The sequence below is a fragment of the Oncorhynchus masou genome, chromosome 29 (genome assembly GCF_036934945.1).
Source record: "Oncorhynchus masou masou isolate Uvic2021 chromosome 29, UVic_Omas_1.1, whole genome shotgun sequence".
NCBI classification, from domain to species: Eukaryota; Metazoa; Chordata; class Actinopteri; order Salmoniformes; family Salmonidae; genus Oncorhynchus; species Oncorhynchus masou.
Window position 1 is genome coordinate 85584772 of NC_088240.1, and position 9666 is coordinate 85594437.

General features: G+C 46.8%; 1 long non-coding RNA gene across 2 annotated transcripts; it reads left to right on the forward strand.

Moving 5' to 3' along the window:
- Positions 1-164: 164 nt before the first annotated feature.
- On the forward strand, positions 165-3153 carry LOC135521353 (uncharacterized). Of its 2 annotated transcripts, XR_010452529.1 has the most exons (4): positions 165-269; positions 550-726; positions 957-1032; positions 3053-3153. It is a non-coding gene; the product is annotated as an uncharacterized LOC135521353 (long non-coding RNA). The 2 variants fall into 2 exon arrangements; XR_010452528.1 differs by having other exon boundaries at positions 550-1032.
- The last annotated feature ends 6513 nt before the right edge of the window (positions 3154-9666 follow it).

The following is a 9666-nucleotide window of genomic DNA, read 5'->3' on the forward strand; positions in this document are numbered from 1 at the left end:
TGATCCTAGATCAGCACTCTGAGAAGTTTTATGAATATGGGCCCTGGTCCTCACCTGCCTTCAGGTCTGCTGACAATGTGCTCCTGTTTCATAATGACCAGGCCCTGACCCTGAGCCCTGGCCCTACAGAGGGCGCTCATGAGCACATCATCCTCTCTCTCTCTCTCTGTTGTTCCACCAGCAGCAGAATCCCTCTCTGTGATGAATACACACATCACCTCACGCATGGCTGGACTACTGCTGCCTGTCCACAGCCTCACCACAGTCAGGTAGGTACCCATAGTCAGGCACTAGGTGTGTATCCCAAATGTCACCCTATTCCCTATATAGTGCACTACTTTTGACCTGAGCCCTTGTCAAAAGTAGTGCGCTGTGTACGGAATAGGGTTCCATTTGGGATGCACACCAAGGACAATGACTACATTGTGATAGAAGGGCAATACGTTCTACTCTGCTGACCATAGCATTTTGTTACTAATGCCTTGTATTAAATACATGTCAATTCAATCGTCCCTCGGTGTAACTTGCTGATGTTGGTGGTTTCTCCAGTGGCCTGAGTTTAGGTGTGGAGCCCTTGGAACTGATTAGGTCTGTGTGCCCTTTACCTGCAGCCAGACTCCTTCACCCCGCAGGCTTGTTCCAGATGTGCCATTAAACGCTTGTATGATGTCCATCTGAAGGACTTATTGGAAAATCGCATGTCTTTATTACATTGTAATTACATGTGTAAGTACAGTGTTTGGATGGATCAGTTGAATTATTATATAATACACAGGGAATTGCTGGCCTCTCAGCGAAAGTGTTTGTTTGTGTCCGAATGGCACCCTTCTATTTATAGTGGACTACTTTTGACTAGGGTCCATACAGGTCTCTGGTCAAAAGTAGTGCACTACACAGGGAGTAATGTGCCATTTGGGACTTAACCTGTATGTTTTGTGATGCCTCCCCCACTTCAGTGAGAAGATTCGCTGGGAATCCTTGGCCAGCTGGACCCTCCAACCTGTTCCACAGCTTTCCCCCACAGGGAAATCTGTATCCTTCAAACTATTGTCCAGATTCAACTCCAATTGCCGTTTTTAAGATCAACGGTGATATTTTTTTAATGGCAAATTTGCCCTGAAATCAATAGGCCTGTGTTTGGATATCTCTCACATCCAAGTCATAGACTGTTCTCTCTGCTACCACACGGCAAGTGGTACCAATGCCAAGTCTGGAACCAACAGCACCCTGAACAGCTTCAACCTGCAAGTCATAGACTGTTCTCTCTGCTACCACACGGCAAGTGGTACCAATGCCAAGTCTGGAACCAACAGCACCCTGAACAGCTTCAACCTGCAAGTCATAGACTGTTCTCTCTGCTACCACACGGCAAGTGGTACCAATGCCAAGTCTGGAACCAACAGCACCCTGAACAGCTTCAACCTGCAAGTCATAGACTGTTCTCTCTGCTACCACACGGCAAGTGGTACCAATGCCAAGTCTGGAACCAACAGCACCCTGAACAGCTTCAACCTGCAAGTCATAGACTGTTCTCTCTGCTACCACACGGCAAGTGGTACCAATGCACCAAGTCTGGAACCAACAGCACCCTGAACAGCTTCAACCTGCAAGTCATAGACTGTTCTCTCTGCTACCACCACGGCAAGTGGTACCAATGCCAAGTCTGGAACCAACAGCACCCTGAACAGCTTCAACCTGCAAGTCATAGACTGTTCTCTCTGCTACCACACGGCAAGTGGTACCAATGCACCAAGTCTGGAACCAACAGCACCCTGAACAGCTTCAACCCGCAAGCCATAGACTGTTCTCTCTGCTACCACACGGCAAGTGGTACCAATGCCAAGTCTGGAACAAACAGCACCCTGAACAGCTTCAACCCGCAAGCCATAAGACTGCTAAATAGCTAATCAAATGGCTCCCTGCATTGACCCTATTTTGCACAGACTCTATACACACATACTGGACTCTACCCACACATACACTGACACCCCAACACACACACACACACCACATACGCTGTTGCTACTGTCTTATCTATCCTGTTGCCTAGTGACGTGACCCAAACCTATATGTACAGTACATAGCTACCCCGTAGCCCTGCACATCAACTCAGTTTTTTTTTCACCTTTATTTAACCAGATAGGCCAGTTGAGAACAAAGTTCTCATTTGCAACTGCGACCTGGCCAAGATAAAGCATAGCAGTGTGACACAGACAACAACACAGAGTTACACATGGAGTAAACAAATAAACAAGCCAATAACACAAACAAATCAATGACACAGGAGAAAAAAAGAAAGTCTATATACAGTGTGTGCAAAAGGCCTGAGGTGGTAGGCAATAAATAGGCCATAGGAGCGAATAGTTACAATTTAGCAGATTAACACTGGAGTGATAAATGAGCAGAGATGATGTGCAGGTAGAGATACTGGTGTGCAAAAGCGCAGAAAAGTAAATAAAATAAAAACAGTATGGGGATGAGGTAGGTAGATTGGGTGGGCTATTTACAGATGGACTATGTACAGCTGCAGCGATTGGTTAGCTGCTCAGATAGTTGATGTTTAAAGTTGGTGAGGGAAATAAGACTCCCAACTTCAGCGATCTTTGCAAATACTGGTACTCCTATATAGCCATGTTATTTTCTACTTCCTGTATATAGATAGCCATGTTATTTTCTACTTCCTGTATATAGCCATGTTATTTTCTACTCCCTGTATATAGATAGCCATGTTATTTTCTACTCCCTGTATATAGCCATGTTATTTTCTACTTCCTGTATATAGCCAGCCATGTTATTTTCTACTCCCTGTATATATTACAGCATTTCTTTCTTTACTTCCTGTATATAGATAGCCTTGTTATTTTCACTGTGTATTTATTTAATCCTCGTGCCACTATCTCTAGTTATTTTTTTATTCTTTAACTCTGCATTGTTGGAAAAGGACACGTAAGCATTTTACTGTTAGTCTAAACCTGTTGTGTACAGAGCATGTAAAATAATAAAATGGGTTAGATATCTATCCCATCTTTATTTCCCTTAACTGTGCTCTCAGTATAGTAGCCTGGCAGTGTTGGCTGTGGCCAGAGGCAACAAGGATGGATCTTGACTTATGTCCAATGAACTTCAGAAGCTGGAAAAAAGGGCATCGATGTGTCTCTTGGAACCCTTTTCCCTTGACCACTGGACTGGTGAGCAATATGCCTGTCACATGATACAAATGAGATATATGATTGGAAGATGCTGTGTAACATAAAGAAGTACCCTAGATTTGAGATGACACACAATCCATGATAACATCAGTCTTTTTTTATGACGTGGATGATGATTTAAGGCACCTCCCCCCCTCAGTTGAATGCATTCAGTTGTACAACTGACTAGGTATCCCTTAGGGTTATTGTATCAAAATAGAAGGTTCTGGATAATATGAACCTTTGATTGAATTAATTGTGAGAATAAATGTATTTAATTAAACTGAAAATGTATATCCAAAATAGTTGTCCGTTTTAACAAGTTTTTTTTTCGTGTTTGATTCCAGACCCTTTGATCAAGGTGGGAGACACCCTTCCTCACTGTCTGCTCCAATCACAGCAGTGTTACCTGCCTGCTCGGCCACGCTGTGCAGCGTGCTGGGGAGATGCTGCAAGCAAGGGCCTGCCTGCACTGGTACCAGCACTATGGTGTGGAGGAGCAGGACTTTCAGGAGGCTTTGGACTCATGCTCAGCTGTCATGCAGGAATATGGCACTCAGTGGCACCCCGGTAGGGCACTCAGTGGCACCCCGGTAGGGCACTCAGTGGCACCCCGGTAGGGGCACTCAGTGGCACCCCGGTAGAGGCACTCAGTGGCACCCCGGTAGGGGCACTCAGTGGCACCCTATTAGGTCTGCTAATATAAAGTCAAGCAGCTGTCTGTCATATATGTCTGAAAAAATGATGGCAGTGTTGGAATGGAAACCAGTCAGTCATAAGGTCAACTTGACACTTGTGTGAAGTGGACATGATGAACCACTATGGACTTTAATTCAGAGCCATAGAAGTAGGTTATGGCTTTGCTTCAATGGTCATTGTACAGTCAAATATTCCCACTAGTTTATATTTATTTTTAATCCTGTTTCCCTCTCATAGGTGATGATATTAAATATTGTATTTGTAATAAAATATGTATTGTGTATTTCAGATGTCTCACAAATGAATAGCCCATAAAGTAACCCATCTCCCCCAAAGGACATGGGCAGAACAAACTATGGAGATTTGTTCCTCAGTCACTCTGAGAATGTGCTGTGGCGGGCAGGCCGCAAGCAATGCCGGTAGAAGAGGAATATTGGGACAGGGCCAAACCCTCCCTAACCCGGACGATGCTAGGCCAATTTTGCGTCGCCCCACGGACCTCACGGTCGCGGCAGGTTGCAACAGAGCCTGGGCGCGAACCCAGGGTCTCTGCTGGCACAACTAGCACTGCGATGCAGTGCCCGAGACCACTGCGGCACCCGGGAGGCTATTTTACCTTTATTTAACTAGGCAAGTCAGTTTAAGAACAAATTCTTAATTTTACAATGACAGCCTACACCGACCAAACCCTAACCCGGACAATGCTGGGCCAATTCTGCGCTGCCCTATGGGACTCCCAATCACGGCCGGTTGTTATACAGCCTGGAATCAAACCAGGGTCTGTAGTGACGCCTCTAGCACTGGGATGCAGTGCCTTAGGCCGCTGCGCCACTCGGGAGCCCAGTGGGGTGGACGGTGTGGTGAAGTGTTAGAGCTTTGCATCGATGGACATGATAAAGAAGAACCTGGTCCGGTGGGAGTGACATTTTTTTGTGAGTAGTGGATCTGTACCATCACAGAGGGATAGGCCATCGAGTGACGTAAGGTTGGCTTCTTAGCATATGGTTATCAACAGTACCGCAGCAATGGAACATACATCACAGAAAATAGAAGTTGTGGTGTCAGCTTGCAGAGAAGTATTTGGGTATGAGATTTAACTTCAGAAGAGTTACAGGGTGTGTTGAGTAGTGGTGTCCCATCCTCCCAGGTCATTGGCATGGTGCAGGAGCAGATAGGGTAAATGTTTAGACACACCTACTCATTCAAGAGTTTCTCTTTTATTTTTACTATTTTCTACATTGTAGAATAATAGTGAAGACATCAAAACTATGAAATAAACACATATGGAATCATGTAACCAAAAAAGTGATAAATCAAAATATTTTCTTTTTTAAATTCTTCAAAGTAGCCACCCTTTGCCTTGATGACAGCTTTGCACACTTTTGGCATTCTCTCAACCAGCTTCATGAGGTAGTCACATGAATGGATTTAAATTAACAGGTGTGCCTTGTTAATTTGTGGAATTTCTTTCCTTCTTAATGCATTTGAGCCAATCAGCTGTGTTGTGACAAGATAGGGTTGGTACACATAAGATGGCCTTTTACCAAATAGGGCTACGTTCATATTATGGCAAGAACAGCTCAAATAAGCTAAGAGAAATGACAGTCTATCATTACTTTAAATCATGAAGGTCAGTCAATCTGGAAAATTTCAAGATATTTGAAAGTTTCTTCAAGTGCAGTCACAAAAACCATCAAGCGCTATGAAACTGTCTCTCATGAGACCGCCACAGGAAAAGAAGACCCAGAGTTACCTCTGCTGCTGAGGAGAAGTTCATTAGAGTTACCAGCCTCAAATCGGCAATTAACTGCACCTCAGATCGCAAACTATATAAATGCTTCACAGGGATCAAGTAACAGACACATCTCAACATCAACTGTTCATAGGAGACTGCGTGAATCAGGCCTTCATGGTTGAATTGCTTCAAAGAAACCACTACTAAAGGACACCAATAATAAGAAGAGTCTTGCTTGGGCCAAGAAACATGAGCAATGGACATTAGACAGGTGGAAATATGTCCTTTGGTCTGATATTTGGTTCCAACCGCCGTGTCTTTGTGAGACGCAGTGTATGTGAACGGATGATCTCCGCATGTGGTTCCCACCGTGAAGCATGGAGAAGGAGGTGTGATGGTGAGGGCGTGCGTTGCAAGCGACACTGATTTATTTAGAATTCAAGGCACACGTAACCAGCATGGCGACCACAGCATTCTGCAGCGATACGCCATACCATCTGATTTGCACTTAGTGGGACTATCATTTGTTTTTCAACAGGACAATGACCCAACACACCTCCAGGCAGTGTAAGGGCTATTTGACCAAGAAGGAGAGTGATGGAGTGCTGCGTCAGATGACCTGGCCTACACAATCACCCGACCCTCAACCTTATTGAGATGGTTTGGGATGAGTTGGAATGCAGAGTGAAGAAAAAGCAGCCAACAAGTGCTCAGCGTATGTGGGAAAGCATTTAATGAAGCTGGTTGAGAGAATGTCAAGAGTTTGCAAAGCTGTCATCAAGGCAAAGGGTGGCTCCTTTGAAGAATATAAAATAAAATTTGATTTGTTTGATTACTACATGATTCCATATGTGTTATTTCATAGTTGTGATGACTTCCCTATTATTCTACAATATAGAAAAATAAAGAAAGCCCCTTGAATGAGAGGGTGTTTCCAAACTTTGGACTGGTAGTATGTATGTATGATGTATGTATGTCACAAAATGTAACGTGATTTAACACACACAACCACAAAGTAGGTGGCGGCATGCACAAACAAAATGTGTGAACGCCATGATGCCAAAGAAGAAGAAATGACATGCGAGACAGTGTTGCCAACAACACATTTTCAAAAAAGTGACTCGCGAGAAATCTAGCGACTTTTCTGGTGTGATTGGAGACTTAGAGACTCTGACGTGAAAGCACTTATCGTTCTTACTCTTCTCAACGAGCAGCAGGTGCTGCTGTGCGCCTCTCTTCCGTCCCAAATCACTCACAAGTGGCCCAGTCCTCACGCAGCAGTCCCTCCCAGCTGCAGTCAGAACAGGAGATGTTCACCCTTCGTGTCCAGACTGCAAATGAATTGTGCATGCGGGAAGCCACCGCCGCTGATCCCACCCTGGCTTACGTAAAAATATATACACTGCTCAAAAAATAAAGGGAACACTAAAATAACACAACCTAGATTTGAATGAATGAAATATTCTCATTAAATACTTTTTCTTTACATAGTTGAATGTGCTGACAACAAAATCACACAAATGATCAATGGAAATCAAACGTATCAACCCATGGAGGTCTGGATTTGGAGTCACACTCAAAATTAAGTGGAAAACCACACTACAGGCTGATCCAACTTGATGTAATGTCCTTAAAACAAGTCAAAATGAGGCTCAGTAGTGTGTGTGGCCTCCACATGCCTGTATGACCTCCCACAATGCCTGGGCATGCTCCTGATGAGGTGGCGGATGGTCTCCTGAGGATCTCCTCCCAGACCTGGACTAAAGCCTCCGCAACTCCTGGACAGTCTGTGGTGCAACGTGGCGTTGGTGGATGGAGCGAGACATGATGTCCCAGATGTGCTCAATTGGATTCAGGTTCAGGAACGGGCGGGCCAGTCCATAGCATCAATGCCTTCCTCTTGCAGGAACTGCTGACACACTCCAGCCACATGAAGGCTAGCATTGTCTTGCATTAGGAGGAACCCAGGGCCAACCGCACCAGCATATGGTCTCACAAGGGGTCTGAGGATCTCATCTCTGTACCTAATGGCAGTCAGGCTACCTCTGGCGAGCACATGGAGGGCTGTGCGGCCACTTTCTTCCACTCTAAATTCCAAGCATCTGCCTCTAACCCTAGGAAGCTCTTTGCCACCTTCTCCTCCCTCCTGAAATCCTCCTCCCCCTCCCCCCCCTCCTCCCTCTCTGCAGATGACTTCGTCAACCATTTTGAAAAGAAGGTCGACGACATCCGATCCTCGTTTGCTAAGTCAAACGACACCGCTGGTTCTGCTCACACTGCCCTACCCTGTGCTCTGACCTCTTTCTCCCCTCTCTCTCCAGATGAAATCTCGCTTCTTGTGACGGCCGGCCGCCCAACAACCTGCCCGCTTGACCCTATCCCCTCCTCTCTTCTCCAGACCATTTCCGGAGACCTTCTCCCTTACCTCACCTCGCTCATCAACTCATCCCTGACCGCTGGCTACGTCCCTTCCGTCTTCAAGAGAGCGAGAGTTGCACCCCTTCTGAAAAAACCTACACTCGATCCCTCCGATGTCAACAACTACAGACCAGTATCCCTTCTTTCTTTTCTCTCCAAAACTCTTGAACGTGCCGTCCTTGGCCAGCTCTCCCGCTATCTCTCTCAGAATGACCTTCTTGATCCAAATCAGTCAGGTTTCAAGACTAGTCATTCAACTGAGACTGCTCTTCTCTGTATCACGGAGGCGCTCCGCACTGCTAAAGCTAACTCTCTCTCCTCTGCTCTCATCCTTCTAGACCTATCGGCTGCCTTCGACACTGTGAACCATCAGATCCTCCTCTCCACCCTCTCCGAGTTGGGCATCTCCGGCGCGGCCCACGCTTGGATTGCGTCCTACCTGACAGGTCGCTCCTACCAGGTGGCGTGGCGAGAATCTGTCTCCTCGCCACGCGCTCTCACCACTGGTGTCCCCCAGGGCTCTGTTCTAGGCCCTCTCCTATTCTCGCTATACACCAAGTCACTTGGCTCTGTCATAACCTCACATGGTCTCTCCTATCATTGCTATGCAGACGACACACAATTAATCTTCTCCTTTCCCCCTTCTGATGACCAGGTGGCGAATCGCATCTCTGCATGTCTGGCAGACATATCAGTGTGGATGACGGATCACCACCTCAAGCTGAACCTCGGCAAGACGGAGCTGCTCTTCCTCCCGGGGAAGGACTGCCCGTTCCATGATCTCGCCATCACGGTTGACAACTCCATTGTTTCCTCCTCCCAGAGCGCTAAGAACCTTGGCGTGATCCTGGACAACACCCTGTCGTTCTCAACTAACATCAAGGCGGTGGCCCGTTCCTGTAGGTTCATGCTCTACAACATCCGCAGAGTACGCCCCTGCCTCACACAGGAAGCGGCGCAGGTCCTAATCCAGGCACTTGTCATCTCCCGTCTGGATTACTGCAACTCGCTGTTGGCTGGGCTCCCTGCCTGTGCCATCAAACCCCTACAACTCATCCAGAACGCCGCAGCCCGTCTGGTGTTCAACCTTCCCAAGTTCTCTCACGTCACCCCGCTCCTCCGCTCTCTCCACTGGCTTCCAGTTGAAGCTCGCATCCGCTACAAGACCATGGTGCTTGCCTACGGAGCTGTGAGGGGAACGGCACCGCAGTACCTCCAGGCTCTGATCAGGCCCTACACCCAAACAAGGGCACTGCGTTCATCCACCTCTGGCCTGCTCGCCTCCCTACCACTGAGGAAGTACAGTTCCCGCTCAGCCCAGTCAAAACTGTTCGCTGCTCTGGCCCCCCAATGGTGGAACAAACTCCCTCACGACGCCAGGACAGCGGAGTCAATCACCACCTTCCGGAGACACCTGAAACCCCACCTCTTCAAGGAATACCTAGGATAGGATAAGTAATCCTTCTCACCCCCCCCCCCCTTAATGATTTAGATGCACTATTGTAAAGTGGCTGTTCCACTGGATGTCAGAAGGTGAATTCACCAATTTGTAAGTCGCTCTGGATAAGAGCGTCTGCTAAATGACTTAAATGTAAATGTAAATGTAAAGAAATGCCACCCCACACC